Here is a 22465-nt window from a genome sequence, read left to right as displayed (position 1 = left end):
AATGCACATGGTCGAATGAGATTTGGGCCCGTTTTCTCTGGTATGCAAATTTTAGGTGTAGATGAGAAGAATAGCTCAGGTTCTCACCCCGCCCATGAGGAGCAGATCTAAGCCATATTGATCTTTCTATTTCCTTAACGTCGCATAATCGTTGTATGGACTGCTTTACAGCGAGTAATTGTATCACATACAAAAGGAATCTGTGTTATTGTATCTAGAAACTTAGAGAAGCCATCATCAGGATTTACCATAAACTTATGGTTATGTATCCTTTGTACAGCTACATAACTTGGAAAGCAAAAGTTATCAAGAAACTTCTACACCATATGATAATTGGGGTCAAAGTGTCCACTGGGCATATGCAGGACTCCCAAGTGCCTGACAGAACCAGTGGTATCCAGTCCAATCTTTGGTTGATTGCCATTGGTGACACCTACTAGAACGCCCACTGGTGACACCTACTAGAACGCCCACTGGTGACACCTACTAGAACGCCCACAGATGTCTCTAAATCTAGTCTATACGCAGAACTGAAATGAATTTGTTCCTCGCAGCAATGAATTTACAATGTGCATGTACTGGTTCACCTAATTCTAGCATAAGAGCATGATGACGAAGCTGAGATATAGACTGGCTTTGGTCTGCTTCTTCTGCTGGCCATGAGTTGTTCTCGCGATCAGCTGCAATCACCGCTCTTGAGAGCTCAATGCATACAGATTTGTACAACACATAATAAGTTCAATGCTAATTGTAAAAATCCAATTTGGCTCTTGAACTTCTCCTCCAAGGAGCCAGTTGACCTTAAATATGGAATTATTCAAATGAAAGGGATGGTCCTAGAAACAACTGCTATCCACAGGATAAATGTATGATATCTCGGGATCTGACTCCTAGGCCCTCCATTAATTACAAGATCAGGGGTGTCAAAGTAGATTGTGAGCCCCAATGGGGACAGTGATGATGATATCTATAAAGCGCGGCGGAATATGATGGCGCTATATAAGCAATACATAATAAATAAATAATAAATAGGTGATATTGTTTATGGGACAACCCCTTTAACGTTATCTCTCAGTTGGAGATCATTACCCTTTGTGTTTTTGTGATAGGGCCATATGATTTCTTTGTACACCTCTTGCTTGGAAGTAATGTGCTTAAATTTAACAGCCCGGCGGGAACGTTTCATCCATTTACTGGGGTGTAATATTGATATGACTCGCCGCCTAATTTCTGTTTTGAAAATGTACAGACTTTTTTTTTTTTTATAGTCTTCTAAGATCACAGGGACGCGAACCACATGGACTGGTGATTCCTTCACATGACTAGCTCGTAGTCATTGGATGTAAACATGATTGTTCGGACGAGTCGATGGCTTCTTTTCAAGTCAAACACATCCTTGACTTTTATTGTTAAACATACTGTTAGAGCATGTGAGCGTGACAGCGCGGCACAGTGCAATACCAAACAATGCGAATACTCGGCACATGTGAGTCAGCCCTGTGTGACTCGGCCTCCGGGGCTCACTTCACAATTTAATACTTCAGTTACTAAACCAAAACACTCCGTCTTTTTCCTTAATTCTTCGATACGGCATACAAGATCTTAGCGGGGCGTATTTATTCCAATTACTTAAAATTCTGTTTTTCCCATATAAAGCTGGGTCCACAGTCGTGTTAGGAATTTTGTTTTTCTAGTCTGCTATTAGAACAGAAAACAGACTTCATGCTGGAAACAGATCATTAACATCCCAGACTCAAATGGCGCCACCACTGATTCCATTGACTGTAATGCGGTCCATTGGCTTTTTGTTAAATTATTCGTCATTTTAATAGAAATAAATAGCCGAGAACGCTAAAACTTTTTCACTCGTCGAAAATGAATGAGACTCCTAATGAAAGCTCCAACGCAGGTGTGAACAAAGCTGGGGTTAAAAAAAATAACAAAAGCAAAAATACTTAATAAATTATATCTAGAAGTTATATGTAGTTGACACATATGTGGTCACATAGAGACAGGGGTTTGTGATTGCCTTTATTACATACCTGTTCCAAGTATCCTGGGCTCTGCTTCCTTCCCCTCGGTCTACTGCCCCCTGTTGTGCTCCACAGTGGGTTTTGCAGTTTGCCCGGCTCAGCAACGTCATCTCCCTAATCCTGTGTGTTAGGATTAAGACTCTAGAGTCCTGTGTTTGGTGTTCTCCACCATTTGTGCTCCAACTCTCTGATATTGCATTACCATAACTCAGCAGGTTGAACCTCATTCTGGCATTTCTGCATTCTGCAAGCATTCCTTTCTTCATTTCACTGCACCTGTATTTCTCGTTCAGAGTCTCCTGCATGTGTCAAGTCCTCACTCTCTACATCCTCTCCTGCCTGCTGCACCAATCCCTGCCCACCGAGACCTGGGGGTGGATCCAACTCACAATGGGAGCTCAACAGTCTGAAAATAAGCTGTGACTTCCTGCTGGGAGAGAGAGAGCTGTTAAAGGGAATCTTGTCTGTTCAAAATGTCTGTTCAAACCAAGCACAATCACTCGGTGCACCCTGGGTGTGGCTGAGGGGTTCAGTGCAACATTCCACCTACTTTAACCCCATCTTCCTTTAATTGATTGTTGTGGCTTCACAGAAGACAGAGAATATTGGAGGTAGATGGAAAACTAGCAGGTGAGAAAATGCACTAAAAAGCTCTCCTACACCAAGGATTCACAGTGCGTCTGTGCTTGGTTTGAACAGTCATTTTGTACTGTGTTGGTTATAATGTTTTGGTATGGCTGTTTTCAGAAATACAACATAAACTAGACTAAACAATTGGAATGGCCTTTGTTGACAACAGAAGGCTCTTTAGTAGGGATGGGCAGACCCATGGATGGTTTGGGTCCATCAGTTTCATTCAAACTTTATAAAAATGTTCAGTTCGGGTACCAGAACAGTACCCAAACTTGATCCCGAACCCAATTGAAATGATTGCAGCGAGAGCAGGCAACACTGATGAGAGTATTCATCAGCTGGCACCTGTGCATGGCGGTAGCAGCTGACATCAACCCCCAAAATATTGTCCCTATTGCCAACATACCAGGGCAAGCGGGAAGAGCCAGGCAGAGCACCAGAATTGTTGCATTTAATGGATGTGCCTTTTCTGGAGCTGCTATTTTTAGGTTGGGCAGGGCCAAATATCCATGGCCCTGAGAATGCCAGCCCCCAGCTGTCTGCTTTAGCATGGCTGTTTATCAATATAGGGGGACACAAGACCATTTTTCAAAATTATTTATTTTAATAATTAAAAAAATGGTGTGGGGGTCCCTCTATATTTAATAGCCAGCCAAGATAAAGCAGCAGTCTCTTGTCTTATGGAATTTTCCTCCTGTATCCTTACCTACCTGATGGATCTTATGGGCTACATGAAATCGTCATTTTTAATTTTTTGATATGAATAAATGAAATGTTTTTATCGAAGATTGATTTTCCTTCTCTCTATGAACTAGTCGCACGTCTGGTCAGGACGCATATCCGTGCTCCATACCACGCACCACACTGAAGGTGAGCTGGCAATTTTCTTTTTTCTTTTCTCCCTGAAATTTAGCGTTTGGGTTCGCCCATCACTATTCTTGAGCATGACCTATAATGGTCCTATTGCTTTCAAGCCTTCCTGAAAGGAAATCTCCATCATGGCCCTAGGAGGCAAATAAAGAAGGAAGCCTATGTCTGGGTTACAAAAATAGCTATTCATCAAGAGGATGAACATGTACAATAGGCGAGGGTGTCTAGCTTCAAAGCATGGACATCGAGACACTAGAGAGAATGTTGTCTTCCTTCTGGAGGAGTGATACTTTTCCCATGGAGAAAAATCTTCTGACTGAATCTCCGCCAGAGAATCCAAACTTTTTCTTTTGAGGTTCCTGATGAATGATTCCAGTGAAGGTGATAAGTTGTATAAGGAATGTCCTTAAATTAAGTTTTACTGCTATACTTGGTTACGATGCGCATATTGTAGGTCTTGTAAAAAAAAAAGTGCAATGTTGAACCTATGGGATTTCCTCAGCCCACACATAAGAAGGTAGGGGAAGTGCCATAGTCTAAAGAATGAGTAATCAGCACTCTCTTCATGTCGTCTGACAGGATTCAGTGAAAACAAGAGTGTTTCCTGCCCGGTCCGGAAGTGTTCTGGAGTGTATTACACGTACGGGGAGACGTACAGAACACTGGGGACATCTGTTCTCTTTACTACGTGTGTTATTCTCTGTGCCCCTGAAAATTGCATCATGTATTCATTTTTTTGGAATTACATGAATCACTTGATATTTTGGCTCGTGTGCACAGATTTATTACGATTCCTCATGTATGAATCCAGAAAGCAGAACCCATAGCCTGAATCGGACTGAACCCATTCTGGACTCTGTGTTATACAAATACTCACATAGATATTTTTTTTATTATAAACTAATACAGATCACAAAAAAAAGTACTGAGGAGGAATTTACTCTTAAAGGGAATCTGTCACCCCATTTTAACCCTATCAGCTGCTGGCATCGCCATCAGGGTCTTATCTACAGCATTTTGTAATGCTGTAGATAAGCCCCCGATGTAACCTAAAAGATAAGAAAAAAGAGTTAGATTATACTCACCGGGTGTCCGGTCCGATGGGTGTCTCCGTCTGGTCCGCGCCTCCCATCTTCTAGTGATGACGTCCTCTTTCTTACTTCTGCCTCGGCTCCTGTGCAGGCGTACTTTATCTGCCCTGTTGAGGGCAGAGCAGAGTTCTGCAGTGCGCAGGCGCCGGACCTCTCTCAGCTTTCCCGGCACCTGCGCACTGCAGTACTTTACTCTGCCCTCAACAGGGCAGATAAAGTACGCCTGCACAGGAGCCGAGGCAGAAGTAAGAAGGAGGACGGCATCGTATAAAGATGGGAGGCCCCAGACCGCGACACCCACCGCGCCCCCCGGTGAGTATAATATAACTTGTTTTTCTTTCAGGTTACATCGGGGGCTTATCTACAGCATTACAGAATGCTCTAGATAAGCCCCTGATGGCAGTGCCGGCAGCTGATAGGACTAAAATAGGGTGACAGATTCCCTTTAAGCATTGTGTTTTTGGAAACAAAAAAAAGGTGTAAACCAGCACTATTCGTAACAGTACCTTTCCTTAACGGAATTATCCAATTTTCATGTTGAACGTATGCTTCAACAAGGTAAAAAAAATAGCATCAGTTTTAGCCTAGGAGTTTCTACCCTCACTGTTGACTTTGATAGGTTTCTCCATTTTGGACAATCACTATTTGTTATGACTCTCACCTGGCAGGAAACTAATCACAAAGAGTTCTCCACTGGGCCCGGCCTAACTCCTTATGTAACATGTTGCATCCCTTGTCAAATCCTTTTTGTAGGGGAATTTTTAATATGTGCTGCACATGTCTCCAATACTATTTCTTCCTCCACTGTTCAGGAGACCGTCTGTGGTCTCAGAATAGTTCTCGTAAACAGAAGAGCAGTAAAAATAAGGGCTTGTGAGATATTTCCCATCCAGAACTATGCAATTTCAGGAGATAAGATGACGAACATTTTTTAATGTATTTTGTCCTTTTTTTTTCAGATCTTTCTGTGTATTCATATATTATGTGAAGTCCTATATTTAGCTGTAAGCAGCAGATTAGTGGTATGATGAGCCCCATTTATACTCGCTCAACTAGGGTAAGGAGCATGAGTGACATGAATAAATCTTCTAAATAGATATAGATAGTTAAATAGATATGAGATAGATAGTTATAGGATAGATAGAAGATAGATAGATATGAGATAGATATATATGATATAGATGATATTGGATAGAAACAGTTGTGCTCAAATGTTTACATAACCCAGCAGAATTTTTGCTTTCTTGGCCTTTTTTCAGAGAATATGAATAATAACACCAAAATGTTTTCTCCACTCATGGTTAGTGGTTGGGTGAAGCCATTTATTGTTAAACTACTGTGTTTTCTCTTTTTAAATCATAATGACAGCCCAAAACATCCAAATGACCCTGATCAAAAGTTTACATACCCTGGTGATTTTGGCCTGATACCATGCACAGAAGTTGACACAAATGGGTTTGAATGGCTACTAAAGGAAACATCTTCACTTGTGACCTGTTGGCTTGTAATCAGTGTGTGTGCATAAAAGCTGAGTGAGTTTCTGGGATCCAGACAGACTCTCGCATATTTCATCCAGCCACTGACATTTCTGGATTGTGAGTCATGGGGAAAGCAAAAGAATTGTCAACAGATCTACGGGAAAACGTAGTTGAATTGTATAAAACAGGAAAGGGATTCAAAAAGATATCCAAGGAATTGATAATGCCAGTCAGCAGCATTTAAACTGTGATTAACAAATGGAAAATCAGAGGCTCTGTAAAAACAAAACCACGGTCAGGTAGACCAAAATTTTGTCCACAACTGCCAGGAAAATTGTTTGGGATGCAAAGAAAAACCCACAAATAACATCAGCTGAAATACGAGACTTTCTGAAAACTAGCGGTGTGGCTGTTTCAAGATACACAATAAGAAGGCACTTGAAGAAAGTATGCTGTATGGAGCCACAGTCTAGTATCCGTTTTTATGGATGTTTTGCAGTTCTGTCTTGTAAATGACTAAGAGCTGCTATAAAAAAACGGATTATATATGACAAGTGAGAAAAAAAATAGAGTTTTCTAGATGAAACTTAACGATCTTTTATATGCTCATATGACTCTACCCTACAGTTACATAATGTCATGGTTTGAACAGGGTTCTTGCCCTGCACTCACAGGGTTAAGTGTTCGTGGCCTCTTTCTGGATTTGGGAGGGGTATTTATACTCACTCTTTACCAGGGTTCTCTGTCAGCTATACTGTTGTTCTGGTGTGTCTGACCCCTGGTGTGTGTGTATTCTGCATTGCTTGTTTGCTCCCGTGTATGACCCGGTCTGTTCCCTCACTCTGTACTCCGTCTCTCGTTTTGGTACTATTGTCTTTTCTGGTTCTGACCTCCTGGCTTGGCTATCGTTACTCTGGTACAGTTTGTCCCCATTGTACCATCTATTGCCCGTTCTGGTTTTCTGATCTATTGCTACGTCCTGACTATCCATTCTGTCTAACCCTTTGGTACTGTATTTCTATCTTGTGCTTTGACCCCGGCTTCACCTGGTTTCTGTCTCTGTCTATGCCCCTTGGTAACATTGTCCTGTAGTTACCTTTCTAGGAGTTTCCCTGTAGCTCCAAGCTCTGTGGAGCTTAGGCCATGCCCCCAGCAGTCACATGCTTCAGGTCCTGATACTCTGTAGCACGCGTCGTCACCGCTGCTGCCCTGCTCCACAGGTATCTTTGAGCACTGTTTTTGTACTCAGGACACACGCACTGGCTCAGTGAGCAAGTGCAGTGCGGGGTTCCTGACACATAATTGGCATTGAAAGTTCAATCTGTCAAAATCTATTTAACCCATAATGTAAACGCCATACAGAAGTGAAGTGGGAATTTCATTTTTCTTTTACCATTTGATCCCCATTTCAGATTTCTTTTCTAATTTTTCAGTACATTACAAGGTAAAATAAATGATGTTGGGTTAGGTGGAAGGGGGGTAAAAAAAAATATATGGCTCTTGGAAGTAGGGGAAGAAAAAAACAAAAACTTTGCCAAGTGGTAAAAGGGCTAATCACACCCTGGATGTGAGTAAAATTAGCATCCACTTTTTTAATGGTTTGAGTCCATGATTCCTTTTTAGCGTCTCTATACCATGTTACAAACATGGCTGTGGAGACATTAAGCCAAACCTCCGACTCCTCAATTTCCATGACACTGACTCTGACTCCACCAAAATGGGCTCCAACTCCACGACGCCGACTCCACTGCCCTGCCAGGGCTGTGGAGTCAGTAAGCTAAATCTCCGACTCCAACTCCTCAATTTCCATGACACAGACTCCACAGCTCTGATTACAAATCATAATTTTTTATGATTTTTGTAATTAAAAACAAAAGTTTTTGAAAAAATGGTGCAACTGGAAAAAAAATTTAAATAGTTTTTACAACGCAAAAGTAAACAATGACCCAAAAGTCACTCTGAAATAAAGAGTAACAGCTATGGCCGTATATTGCGCATGTATTAAGAATTGTAGAATTTAAAGCCATAAATATCCCATCGGTCCTGATGGAAAAAACAAAATTCCAGTTACCGAGTGGTTAACTGGAGCCGTCATCTATTTGCTGGGTATCTCCGTGTGATAATATGTCCTGTAATTGATAGGTTTCATTAAGTGCCGCATTATCTAATATCTACATAGCAGCACAAACCTGCATTAATACGGTGCGCGGGATTTTCTCACCGTCTTGTCGAGTCTACACAGCCGGCAATTAAGTGTCTGCGGAAAATAATTCAATGAAGTATTTAAGGTTTCACAAGAGAAGGAAACGGGCTGGAAAATATTCTTCCTGCCATATAAAAGCATTCCTAGTAATGATCTGTGAATGATTTATGAGAAATCCCTTGTGGCATTTTATTAGAACCACTTGAAATATCAAAAGCCCAGTGACAGGAAGTGTAATGTGCTGGTAGGCTGAGAAACCGGCACAATAGTAATGTACTGGAGGCACCGGCTTATGAAATGGTTTAATCTACTATGAAAGCCTTGATTGACTATTTAAGTAGCAGTCTCCTTGATGAACATGCCCGCCGGGAGACTTGAGGAGCAGCCCTAGTTCTACGGGGAATCTGAGGTGACCCATGTAGTAATTCAGCACCAGCAAGACAAAGCCTGGAGTCCCTTTTTCTGTTTTAAATAGGATCCATCATCAGGTCAAAAATGGTCAGTTTTTTCTCTTATTTTATTATCGCTTCTCCCATGAGTATTCTCATTTTTTTTTTTCTAAATCCCCCCTACGGTTCCAGAGATATGAGCCACTTTTATTGATTGCAAATTTTTTATGGTCATTACTAAGGAGGCGCGGCTCACAGGCTCCTCTGGGGCGTGTCTTTAGGCTGCTCTGCATAATTACCCTATGAGACACACCCCTTTTAATAAACAATAAAAATTAACAGTGAACAAGGCCCATATCTCTGGAACTGTATGACAGATTTACAAAAATAGAATACTCAGGGGAGCAGTAAGAATAAAATATAAGCAAAAGCTGCCCACTTTTGACCTGTTGACAGGCCTTTAATCTTTTCCGGAGGTTGTACGTCACTTTCACTTACATAGAGATTTTACTGTATATTTAAATTGTCAGGGATAAAAAATGTGTTGAAATTCAGCTACATTTTAATCTTAAGCCTGTATCTATTCAAGGTTGACAAATGTTGAAGTCTGTGTAGCTGCAAAGATGAGTTGGGTATATTTCTTATATGTTTTATGTATTTATTGTGTGTATCAAGTACAAAAATTTTTGCATTGTTTTATAGTTGATCTAAAAATTATTTATTGTTTTAATAAATTTTTGGCGACAAATCTATTTTTGGGGGCATGTTTCTTGCTAATAGATACAAATTAGAGTATTGTATAAAATTTACTGCCATATCTATATATAAAACTGAATGTATGTATGTATTTGTGTGTATCACCAACCAATCACGAAGCATCTTTCATTTCACCAGAGCTGTTCAAAAAAAGCTGAGCTGTGATTGGTTGCTATGAGCAACAGTTTTCCTTGCAACCAATCACTAAGCATCTCTCATTTCACCAGAGCTGGTTAAAAGAAGCTGAGCTGTGATTGGTTGCTATGAGCAAGTTTTCACACTTGACAACACCTCAGCAGACACTGACATGGTGGGAGAAATCTAGCATCCCCGGAAACATAAGCTCCCAGCTATTGTCTGCCCCCCAAACAGGAGCACAGAGCACATGACAGAAATGAATCCTCCCTCCCGTGCCCATATACACATCACACATCCTCCATCCCATAGGCACATCTTCCTTCTTAAAGGGATCTCCGGTATGGAAGTCAGGGCAAATCCATCCAGCTCTTTGATTTTGACCCCAGGCCTCTCTTAAAAGGGATCCCCGGTATGGAAGTTAGGACCGTTCCACTCAGCTCTGTGGTTCTGACCCCATGGTCTCTTAAAGGGATCATTGGTATGCAAGTTAGGGCAAATCCACTCAGCGTTTTGGTACTGACCCCAGGCGTCTCTTAAAGGGATCTCCGGTATGAAAGTTAAGACCGTACCAGTCAGCGCTCTGGTTCTGACCCCAGGCTGACGGGATGATGTGGGATATTAGGGGTAGTAGTCTGGTGGCTCTGGCTGATGGGATGATGCGGGATATTACGGGTTGTAGTCCGGTGGCTCTGATGGGATGATGTGGGATATTAGGGGTAGTAGTCCCGCGGCTGTGACGGGATGATGTGGGATATTAGTGGTAGTTGTCTGGTGGCTCTGGCTGACGGGATGATGTGGGATATTAAGGGGAGTAGTCCGGTGGCTCTGATGGGATGATGTGGCATATTAGGGGTAGTAGTCCAGCGGCTGTGATGGGATGATGTGGGATATTAGTGGTAGTAGTCCGGTGGCTCTGGCTGATGGGATGATGAGGGATATTAGGGGTAGTAGTCCGGTGGCTCTGGCTGACGGGATGATGTGGGATATTAGGGGTAGTAGTCTGGTGACTCTGGCTGACAGGGATGATGTGGGATATTAGGGGTAGTAGTCCGGTGGCTCTGGCTGACAGGGATGATGTGGGATATTATAGTGAATGTGGCTATGCGGAGTGGGCGGGGCTATACACTCAGCTTTATATATATATATAGATATAATCATTATAATTTGTTATAACTAACCGTAGTTAGTTACTATGCCCGGGCAGCGCCGGGCTCTTCATCTAGTAAGGTATAATTGTGATCTGCACTACGGCTGGCCATGTTGTCAGCAGCGAGGAGATGCACTCACTTTTCCTCTTTGAAGACAGTGTTTATGAGGGGGCATAATATTGCTTGTGTGGTGGTATACGTGTCAGGGTTTGATTTTTTTAGATTGACGTCAGATCTGGGATTTAGCAATATTTGCGAGCATATAAAACTGGGGTTTATTATAAAGTCTGGCCTTTAACAGAAAAAGATCAAGGATTACCATGTTCCAGCGAGCGGCCGTATCTTCCTGATGGGACCAGTTTGATTTGTAGATGTTATAAACAGTGGGGACGCCTTGTCCTCTGTATTGATTTTACAGCTTTGGAGCACGAAGGTCACACGTTTAAAGGGAAATTGTTATTTTGGATCCCTGCTTAGTGTAAGAACAAACCTTGACTTGATGGGTTACATATTAATTAAAGTAGAAAAAAAGGCTGATAAATATTTTGTTGCAAGAAGTATAATGCTGAATTTAATATTATGACTTTTTTTTTTAATAAATTATTTTTGCACCAGGCATTAACCTTTTTTTTCTGGTAGTTTGGGAAGGACTTGACAACAGTCAGCTTCTTTATGGATTATGAAAATTATACATTTTAATATCAAGACTGAATTTACAGCCTTATAACAGAAAACTTCATGTCCTCCCCCACTCGTGATTTAAAGAGGATGTGTCACCAAGTCAAAAATGCCCAGTGGGGGAGGACATGACAAAATGTCTACTTTATTCCTGCTGCTCCCCTGAGTATTCTGCTTTTTATTTTTCTAAAATCCGCCATGCGGTTCCAGAGATAGGAACGTTTTTAAATTCAGTGCTAATTTTTATGGCCTTTATCGAGAGGTGGGACTCTCAGGGTTATTTGAGGGGTGTCTTTAGACTGCTTTGCATAATTACGCCATGAGCACTTCACCTTTTGGTTTGAATGGTTCCTTTTTAAAGGCTTTTCAGGGTAGGAAAAAAATGGGTTGAGATGCAATACCAGAAGTAGCTTGTAGACCAGAGTGGCGTGGGTTCTGGAGGAAAAAGGAAAAATAATCAATCTGTTAGGCTCACCTTGGGAGGTAGATCCACAAAACCTTGGTTTCTGTGGGGACATAAACCCCAGTTTCATGTGGATGCGGCTGGCTGGAGGACATATGGATGGGAGAGGATTTGGACAATTAGCGTAACGGACCCACGAAGGATTCAGGGTAGGTAAAACATGGTTTGAGTTGCAATACTAGAAATATCCCGTAGACAAAAAGTTGTGCTGACAACTGCCATGTGTGACCAGGAATCATTTGAGATGGACGGCGATTAGCTAGATGTTGTAAAGGACTTCAACCTATTGGGATTAGGATCGATGATCACTCAAGATGCAGCAACAACACCGGAAGTCAATAGGAGAATAGCTATGGGCAAATTAACAATGATGTGACTGGACAAGGTCTTCAAATCGAGGAACATTTTACTGGCGACGAAGACACGGCTCCTACATAGTCTGGTCTTTAATGTGGTAATATAGGGATTCGAAACTTGGACGATAAAGGAAAAAGACAGATGAAGAATAGTCGCCTTCGAAATGTGGTGCTGGAGAAGGATGTTAACAATACCATGGATAGCAAGATCAACAAACAAACCACATTTGAAACAAATTAAGTCAGCCATGTCACTCAAAGATCACCGAGCAGCTTGCCTACTGTGGACACATCATACGATGAGACCAATCACTGGAGAAGGACATCATGATCAGAACAATAGAATGAACAAGAAGCTAGACCAGCAACCCGATGGCTTCATATTATAAAGATAATAATGGTGGAGAAGACCCTGGTGGACCTATCTAGGCTTGCACAAGATTGATTATCCTACAGATCGTTCATCCATCAAGTCGCCATGGCTCCAGATCGAGCCAAAGTCTGTTAAATGAATTTAAAAAAATTCTGGAGGAAAAAAAATGCAATCAACCGTTAGGCTCACCTTGTCATGTGGATCCACGAAGCCTCAGGTCCCGGTGGGGTGCTGGTACAGCCGACTGGAGGGCACAAGATGGTATGAAGACTTGGACAGTTGGCAGTATCCACAGGGGAAGGAAGCAGAGCCTGGAGCACTCTGGACAGAAGTAAGAAGAGGTGTAATGCACATTCTCTATTAAGAAGTAAATGGGTCTAACAGCTTATAATTACATCTTACCTCCCCTTCAAAATATAGTAAAAATCTATATAGTATTAAATATAAAATGCATAAAAAAACACAATTTTTGCTAGAATTTGTGTTCATTGTTGGATATTATGACACATCGTCTTGTAGTTACCCAGGTGATAGAATCCTTTGCTATCAGCATCTGCTTTTGATCTCCAGTTCCCAGCATGCTTAGTTGACGTTAGACTGATGACAAAGCATGCTGGGAATTGTATTTAACAGGGTACAGGAAATCTACAGGTACGATCGGTTTTGCACAGTAATAACAAAAATAATCTTTAAAGGAATTCTTTTAATTTCTATCATAAAAAGCGTTTCCACTTTCATGATCCTGTTTTGTTCTCAGCATGTAGGCGCCATAAAGCCCACTCTGAGAAACGGGGAAACGGCAGCTCCCACTCAGCAGAGGCTAGAAGATTCTAAAACTCCCGGCACTTTTTATTGCCTTTTTTATCACCATTAAAGTAATTTTCAGTATTTCCAATATTCTTGTTTTCATTGTTTGCATTCCACTTTAGTTTTGTATTCCGCCCAATAGAAAACATTATTGTAGTGCGGAGAATAAACCTACTATAGAGCCGAGGATTATACTTTTTTATTTGTCTTTTATATGTGGAGATTTTAACTCTGTTTATTCTCTTTTACGCATAAAGGTTTTATATATTAATAAACTACAGAGTTGGGGGTGACAGATTCAATAGGAGACTGAAAAAAATACATTGACTCATTTACGTATGTCATATTGTCACATTAAAATCTATCTATCTATCTTTTATGCAGAAATTGACTGGACTCCAGAAAACATTAAAAAATAGGACTTTTTTTATCCACATGTTATATATGGGCTAACCTTTCCCAGGTATCCCGAGCTCCGCTTCTTTCTCCTGGTTCCACTGCTCTCTGTTGTGCTCCACGTTGAGTTTTACAAGTTGCCCAGCATGGATAAATGACTTCATCTCTTTAGACCAATTTAAGACCCATTTAGACACACACCTGTGTCTTGAGATTGAGACTCTTGTGGTCTGTGTTTTATATGCTCCATTTACTGTACTACTGTGTTTTGACTTACATCCATCCCTGCTGGGTTCCCCTCCTTCTGTCCGCCTGCTCCTGAATTTCCACTTAATCCTTGTCCACAGTTCCTCTGGGAGCTGCACCAATATGTTGGGTCCATGTGCCCACCTAGACCAGATGCATAGTGAATCCACCTCACCCGGTGAGCCCTTACACTAACTAGCTCCTCTATCTATGTATTGGAGCCAGTGGTTTGGTGATCTGAGATGTGTACTCTGTGGATAGTATGTACTTGTGCTGCGTTACAGGAGCAAGCTGCTGTGACTGCCTTTTACATAAACCAAAGCATACAGCAGCACACTGTAAGCACTAAAATGACTGCACTGAATATATGAAATATAACGGCATTGCTGCTGTTTAGAATATAGTTATAAAATGAGGTTATTTAGTGCACAGATTGGACAATTCGTGTTGCCCACCAGCCATAACAAAGTGACCTTTTTTTATGGGACCCTAACCTTTTCTATCATACATGCCTCTCGTGGTCTAATAGACTATAAATACAAAGGCCTGATAGAATTCAGTGCTAACTAAATACAGCCTTAGTCTATATTCACATGCTGCATTTTTTTCGGCAGGCAAAACCTAGTGTCTTGGCAGTAAACACTCCTGTTTTTTAGTGTTTTTGCTGTGATTTTTTTGGGTGGGGATTGGACATGTGCGTTGTCTACAATAAATGTTTAATAAAGCTAGATTTATTCACCAAAACACCGTTGCATTTTTTCACTTTCTCATTGCTTTTTATGGATGAAAAACTCTAAAAACGCTGAAAGAATTTATATGCTGTAGATTTCAAAAACATTACCCTTCTCAAATTCAGTTAAGGAAGGAAAAAACATACAAGTGCTTGAAAATTCTGAGATTTATCACTTTTGCTGGTAGTTTGCATCTTAGCGCATACGGAGTACTGCTATGTTCTTTTATCTATCTATCTATCTATCTATCTATCTATCTATCTATCTGTTTATATTATCTATCTATCTATCATCTAGCTATCTATCATCTATCTATCCCATATCTATCCATCCATCCCATATTCCCATATCTATCTATCTATCTATCTATCTATCTATCTATCTATCTATCTATCTATCTATCTATCTATCTATCTATCTATCTCATTGTATAGTTATTTTCAGGTCCTGAATTATTACTGGATCTTCCTCTTGGTTAGGAGATCTTCCTTTCCCATTCCCAGGTAGTAGAAATCCTCATCTGTTCGTAGCATATATTTGCGATAAACTATTGTAACTAACCTGCTATATTCTATACCTAAAACTCATTCTCCATTTCCAACCCCCACTATTTACCTGCTTAGCATATGGTCATTCTCTCTGTATATGAATTCTAGGTCCCCTTCTTCTAATTTATTATGTCTGTGAATGAGGCTTGGAAAAATCTGATGATGCCTATCCCGTTACTTGGTGGCAATTTTCCGTTTTTTTTTTTTTTTTAATTTTTGTTTTTTCCTCCCTGTCTTCCAAGAGCCTTAACTTATGTTATTTTACCATGAATATAGTCATACTAGCTATGAACCCATTCTACGCCTGGGTGGCAGGCATATTTATTGGTATATGGTCTCCCATTCTGGTATGTGCTGCCCCCCCTATCCTGGTGTGCATGGCACCCCTCATCCCTATCCTGGTATGCATGGCCCCCTCACTCCCCCATCCTGGTATGCATGGTCCCCTCACTCCCCAATACTGGTATGCATGGTCCCCTCACCCCCCCTATCCTGGTATGCATGGTCCCCTCACCCCCCCTATCCTGGTATGCATGGTCCCCCTCACCCCCCTATTTCCTGGTATGCATGTCCCCTCACACCCCAATCCTGGTATGCATTGTCCTCTCACCCCCCTATCCTGGTATGCATGGTCCCCTCGCCCCCCTTTTCGTGGTATGCATAGTCCCCTCACCCCCCCTTTCGTGGTATGCATTGTCCCCTCACCCCCCTTTCGTGGTATGCATTGTCCCCTCACCCCCCTTTCGTGGTATGCATGATCCCCTCACTCCCCTTTCGTGGTATGCATGGTCCCCTCACACCCCAATCCTGGTAGGCATGGTCCCCTCACACCCCAATCCTGGTAGGCATGGTCCTCTCATCACCCTATACTGGTATGCATTGTCCTCTCACCCCCCTATCCTGGTATGCATGGTCCTCTCATCCCCCAATCCTGGTATGCATGGTCCTCTCACCCCCCAATCCTGGTATGCATGGCCCCCTCACCCCCCTATCCTGGTATGCATGGTCCTCTCACCCCCCTATCCTGGTATGCATGGTCCTCTCACCCCCCCATCCTGGTATGCATGCTCCTCTCGCCCCCCAATCCTGGTTTGCATGGTCCCCTCACCCCCCAATCCTGGTATGCATGGTCCCCTCGCCCCCCTTTTCGTGGTATGCATAGTCCCCTCACCCCCCCTTTCGTGGTATGCATTGTCCCATCACCCCCCTTTCGTGGTATGCATTGTCCCCTAACCCCCCTTTCGTGGTATGCATGGTCCCCTCACTCCCCTTTCGTGGTATGCATGGTCCCCTCACTCCCCTTTTGTGGTATGCGTGGTCCCCTCACCACCCTTTCATGGTATGCGTGGTCCCCTCACCCCCCTTCGTGGTATGCATGGTCCCCTCACCCCTATTAAACTACACACATGCAAAAAAAAAATTTATACTCACCCTTCTTGCCTGTGCTCCAGCGCTGCCTGCTACGTTCTGCTGGAGGCCGGGGGAGGAGTTTGGCGCCGGAGTACGCGCATGCCCATAGCGCTGTCCGGCGCCATATTGCTGAAGACACACTGCAAATGTGTCTTCAGTAAAATGGCACCGGATCGCGCTATGCGCTTGCGCGATTCCAGCCGCACTCCTGCCCGGTCTTCGGCCGAAGAGAAGCGCTGCGGCAACGCTCCTCCCATTCAGGTAAGTATGTAATTATGGCGCCGGACATAGCGATATGCAGTGTGTATGCGTACCGCCATCTCCGACGCCATACACACTCCTCACCGCTGGCTGCCTCATTCTGTCTGGAGCCAGACTGCGCAGGCGCGTCGCACTTGCGCAGTCTATAAAGGCTTAGCCGGTTATATTATAGATGAGGGCTTGCTTTTTGTGGGACTAGTTGTACTTTTTAATGACATCATTGATGTTACCATGTGATGCACTGAAAAATAGGAAAAAAATTTTTTTTTTTTTGTTATGATGTTCACTATATGGTAAAACTGACCTGATAATATGACACTTCAGGTCAATATGAGTAAACACATACTAAACATGAATATTTTTGTTCATATTTTTTATAACTTTTTTTCCCAGTTTTCACTGTATTTATTAGTCCCCTTACGAGACTTTGAGCTGGGATTGCCTTATTGCTTGTGCTACACATAACAGTGCATTCGCCCTCATATCTAAAGGGAAAATTGCAATCTCCTATGAATGCCTACAGGCTGGCTTTTACAGGAGAATCATAATGACTGGCATGGGGGTCATTAGCACACCACAGCTGTCATAGCAATCCATCGGCGCCCCACAATCACATCACAGGCACCAAATGTGAGCGAAGAACCACTCGCTCCCCCCTCCACCGTTGAATGTTAAATGCCGCTGTCAGAGATTGGCTGCGGGATTTAACAGATTAACAGCTGCAGCTGAGGCACATGATGACTGTATACATCAGCCATCATTTGCCAGGAAAGTTGCGGATAGGATAAAATAATGTGTATGTTTTTGTTCCTTTAAGATGAGGAATGTAAGTTTGTGCTGGACAGATTCGGACACTTTAGCAAATGTTTATTAGAACACATCATGATGGAATATTGTGTTCACGTTGAGTCACTGTTGCTAACTTGTATGGTCTCGGCTATTCTTAGTCCCTCTTCTGTGCAATAAAATCAAACTGCATTAATTAAAGAAAAATATGTTATCTCTACAACTTGTATATGAAATATAATTTGACTGTCCATCATCCTAATGTGGACACCACGGTCATCTTCTCGTCAGTCCCATTTATGGTTGTGTTTCTTTGTGTTGATTTTAACTTCTGATGACCATATAGAAGGTATCTCTGGAATGTCTCATCTTTTGTTTGGGTTTTCAAGCTTCCAAATGTTGTTTTCATGAGTTCCGTGGTTAACGCCATCCATGTTGTTACTTGTCATTCTCTTCTTCTTTCCTTTAAAGGTACAATAACTCTAGAGTCATGCTGCCGAAACCACATACTTTGAGAACTTTGAGGTCTGAGGACCTGCCTAATGTACTAGTCATCTTAGTCACATTACTTGTTCCCGCCCAGATTGGACTTCTGGCCAGGTGCCCCAGGTCCCCAGATGAACCATATTGGTCTCAATTTGACATGTATACAGTTAGGATCTGTGGTAGACTTTTATCCTGTAAGCGCATGGCCTACAAGATATTGGAATATACAGAGCAATTACATGAATGCATTGATCTTTGTGAAAGGGACAAAAAGGGCCTAGTCTCCGAATAAGATGACACAAAGGTGGCATTATTTATTTTGGAATGGGACAATGAGATCCTTACTTTTTAAAGGGTTACTATTACTGGGTTATGACCTGCACTACTTGACTTTCATCTGGTGCTGACCATCAGTACTACACCAATCCAATCTGGTCATTGGTTTGGAAGGGTAGGCTTCTCTTGGCCACTTTTTTGAGTTTTCACTGCTGTTATGCAGCACAAGTGGAAGTTTACGGAGCCATACCATAAGTCTTATATCCCTGATTTCATATATAAAACTAAAAAAAACAATCAGGGCATGTTCTCTTGGATCCTTAATATTTTAAGATAGATTGACAGAACTGCAGTGCCATGTGGATGCACAAGGAGTGTCATCTACTCCATAGTATGGAGTCTTATAGGCTCCATGAAAACAGATCGTCCATGCTTTCGATCCCGAATTATGAGAAGACCATGTTTCGACAGATCTGCTGGGTCGTTATATTGCTTTTAGTCACATTTCCCAGGCCAGCTAGCCATGTATTTTTTACATTCAAGTGGGGGAAAGTAAAGGTCATTGCCCCTCTCGGAGTTCATTAATATTGCGTTTAGTGATAAATTGCCCAAGTTCTGCCTTTTCTCCTTGGGATAGTTCATAAAAGCCAGGAAATGCCTTTTTCGCTGAAGAATTCCAGCTCATGACTTGAATATTATAGACCGGTCACACATTCTCAACTAAATGCTCTGGTGCTTCTATTTCTGTTGACGGCCTATCCACAAATCTGTCAACTCGGCACTAAATTTATTGTGCAACTTGAAAGAAATCTATATTTGGAATCAATATTTTGTATATGAAACATGAGTGCAACTTACATGCCAAGTGAGATTTGTGATGCCGAGAGGGGCTGTCATTGGAAAAAATAGGTTCTGAAATATATTCGGGCCTCACAGAAAACAATGTCGAAAGTACATCTGTTTTCTAGCAATATTTTTTTTCATCTTTATGAATATTATTTTTTTTAACAGCTGAATATGTTATGGATTTTTTCATTAGAAAGAAATGTTGAATGTTGTTAACAACTTCACATTCAACTTTCCACAAAGAAGGGCCTAGGCTCCCCAGTTATCAGGACTGATAGAAGTTTTAGAAGTTTCTATGCTGGACAGAATTATAAAAAAAAATATAATGAAAGTTTAGTTACTCTTTAAGTTATCTCCTACCTGTAGGCTATGGAATAACTTACTGATCTCTAGTGATTTGACCACTGGGACTCTCAGCAATCTTGAGAACGAAGCCTTGTCGGAATAGTGTGGAGGTCGAGCCATCTCCCGCTGTCCCATAGGCATTGTGTAGGCACGCCCGATCTTTGCTTTATTCAGATCCTTGTTCTCTAGATCACTGGGGGGTCCTATCAGTTGGACCCCAAGCGATTAGTAAGTTATTACCTATCATAATATAACTTTGGTATACATACTAGGGCACCGATTCATTAAATCAATTTTTCTTCTTGCGTAAATTGACTTGAAAAGTTGGAATTACACCAAGATTTTGCCACTTTTGGTGTTTTTTTTCCAACTCTGCCAAAGTTGAGATAGAGTTGGGATGGGGATTGCGTCATGGGTGTGCCGCCACAGCTCGACTAATTCATGAAGAGCTGTGGCGTTCCCTATGCCAGTCTCTGACATGGCACATGGCAGTGCACTCCACTCGCCAGACTCTTACATCTCCCATCATCACGGCTGGCGAGGAAATTGTTGATCTTGATGAATCGGAGCCAATGTCTTAGGAGGTGGTCTCACTCAATATACTGTATAATTTACAAAAAGAGGTTTATGTACAAAATAAAAATGTTTTCTTAGGAGGGATAACCTTCAATAAAGCAATATTGCTATAACTTTTTCATATTTTACAGATGGCTTAGAATTGTTAAAATTAGAAAAGAGGCACGACACTAATCCTCACCTGCTCCTATTTTGACCTTGGTGTGTTCTCCAATTGGTCTCCGCCTCTTGGACCCATCTTTACACACAGAAAATGCTTGTAATTGCCAGCTCAGCCATCTACTGGACATAGTGGGGACCCCTGCAGCCAGTCAGTGATACCTAGCCTTTCCTGTACGGAGACGGAACTAGGAAGTATAAACTGTAGGGGACTCAAACGTGTTCAGAACGGGAGCAGCAAAAATCGGTGAGGCGAATATTGATTCTCTTAGTTTTTAACCTATTCTGAGCCATTCATAAGAAATGATCTGCATTTTTATATTTCTTATATATTGGTGTGAACCCTCCAAAATCAATAAAATATGCTACTGGCGCTCCCCAGATGCCGTCAGATACTCATTAAGGTGCCGGTCGTCTTAAAGGGATGTGTTACAGTGGCAGTGACCCGGTCCGTGGCCCCAGGCGGTCATGTAAAAGGGGAGTATTGATTAGGGATAAAGTTTATGTAGTGATTCGTGACGCCAGTTGGAGTGTTTGACTGTAGTATAGCCGGCACTGCAATGATCCCTGGGGAAGTAGATGGTGATGGCAGTGCAAATGTTTAACCCTCTCCAACCAGGGCTGACCCCCAGAGATTGTGATGGAAGTAGAAGGCACGAAGTAATCAGGCAGGAGACAAGGAAAGTCACTTTATCATTTACTGTAGTTCAGGTGCACTTCAGAGGAGATATTACAACTCTCACCAGGTTACAGGCTCTGGAGAATGGGAGTTATCCTTCACTCTGCTTGTGAATCAGTGTAAGCTTCCTGCTAGTCTAATTCCTTCTGGGACCAAGGCTTTCTGGAATGTAGAAACTTCCAGTATAGCCACTACTCACTGTGTATTTCCCCTTTGGCAACTTGCAGCTTGGGTCCTGTGTGAGGCAGCTCAAGTTCCTTCTTGCACAATCCTTCACTGATCCTAATTCACTGCAGTTTTCCCAGGGAAAACACTACACTGTTGGTTGTATAGTCCCACACAGTCTCTCAGCTTACCATCCTGCTCTGAAAGCATCGATGGCCTAGAGGCTGATTCCATGATGCTTATTAAGTTTTAATTCCAGGAGGGAGCACATATCATCATGGATTCTTCTTCTCCTCCTTCTTTACTGAAAACAACAACTCTCAACTCCTCCCCCTCACAGTTAGGGTATGTCTGCAAAGCTCTAAGCTTCAGACAAGTGAGGGAGTGAGGTAAATTGTGTGTGTGTTGTGGTCTCTAGCAGAGAAAGCATAATAATAGTAATAATAATAATAATAATCTTTATTTATATAGCGCCAACATATTCCGCAGCGCTTTACAGTTTAACAGTTTCAAAACACAAGTCATAAGTAACAACGCTAACAATACAATAATTAAAGCAAAATAAGACGAAATAAGACGACCCTGCTCGTGAGAGCGTACAATCTACAATGAGGTGAGGGAGATACAGAGTACAGGTGTGTATTTACAATGGTGTATTTACAATGAAGGTCCAGCCATCTTGCAGGAGTGAAGGATGGATGGAGATAGTGAATGGGCTACGCACGCACACTTACACAGAGAATGACTTTGATTAGTGAATGTGATAGGCCGCTCTGAACAGGTGTGTTTTGAGGGAGCGCCTAAAACTATGCAAATTGTGGATAGTCCTGATTTCTTGGGGTAGAGCATTCCAGAGGATAGGAGCAGCACGGGAGAAGTCTTGGAGTCGGGAGTGGGAGGTACGGATTAGTGCAGAGGTTAGTCGAAAGTCGTTTGCAGAGCGCAGCGATCGGCTAGGCCGATAGACAGAAATGAGAGAAGAGATGTAAGGGGGTGCCGCACTGTGGAGAGCTTTGTGGGTGAGAACAAGTACTTTGAATTGGATCCTATAATGAATGGGCAGCCAATGTAAGGACTGGCGAAGAGCGGACGCGTCCGAGTACCGATTACCCAGATGGACGATCCTGGCTGCTGCATTG

At 42.2% G+C, this 22465-nt stretch overlaps 1 protein-coding gene across 2 annotated transcripts in view; it reads left to right on the top strand.

The window, feature by feature from the left end:
* The window catches only part of ARHGAP42 (Rho GTPase activating protein 42), a 373376-nt gene that overhangs the window by 172061 nt on the left and 178850 nt on the right, over positions 1-22465 (top strand). The gene's annotated exons all lie outside the window — the stretch shown is intronic.

The sequence above is a fragment of the Dendrobates tinctorius genome, unplaced genomic scaffold (genome assembly GCF_039654945.1).
Source record: "Dendrobates tinctorius isolate UK_male_01 unplaced genomic scaffold, ASM3965494v1 ptg000075l, whole genome shotgun sequence".
Lineage (NCBI taxonomy): Eukaryota > Metazoa > Chordata > Amphibia > Anura > Dendrobatidae > Dendrobates > Dendrobates tinctorius.
Note: the sequence above shows the minus strand (reverse complement) of the source record. Positions and strands in the feature narration are given on the sequence as shown.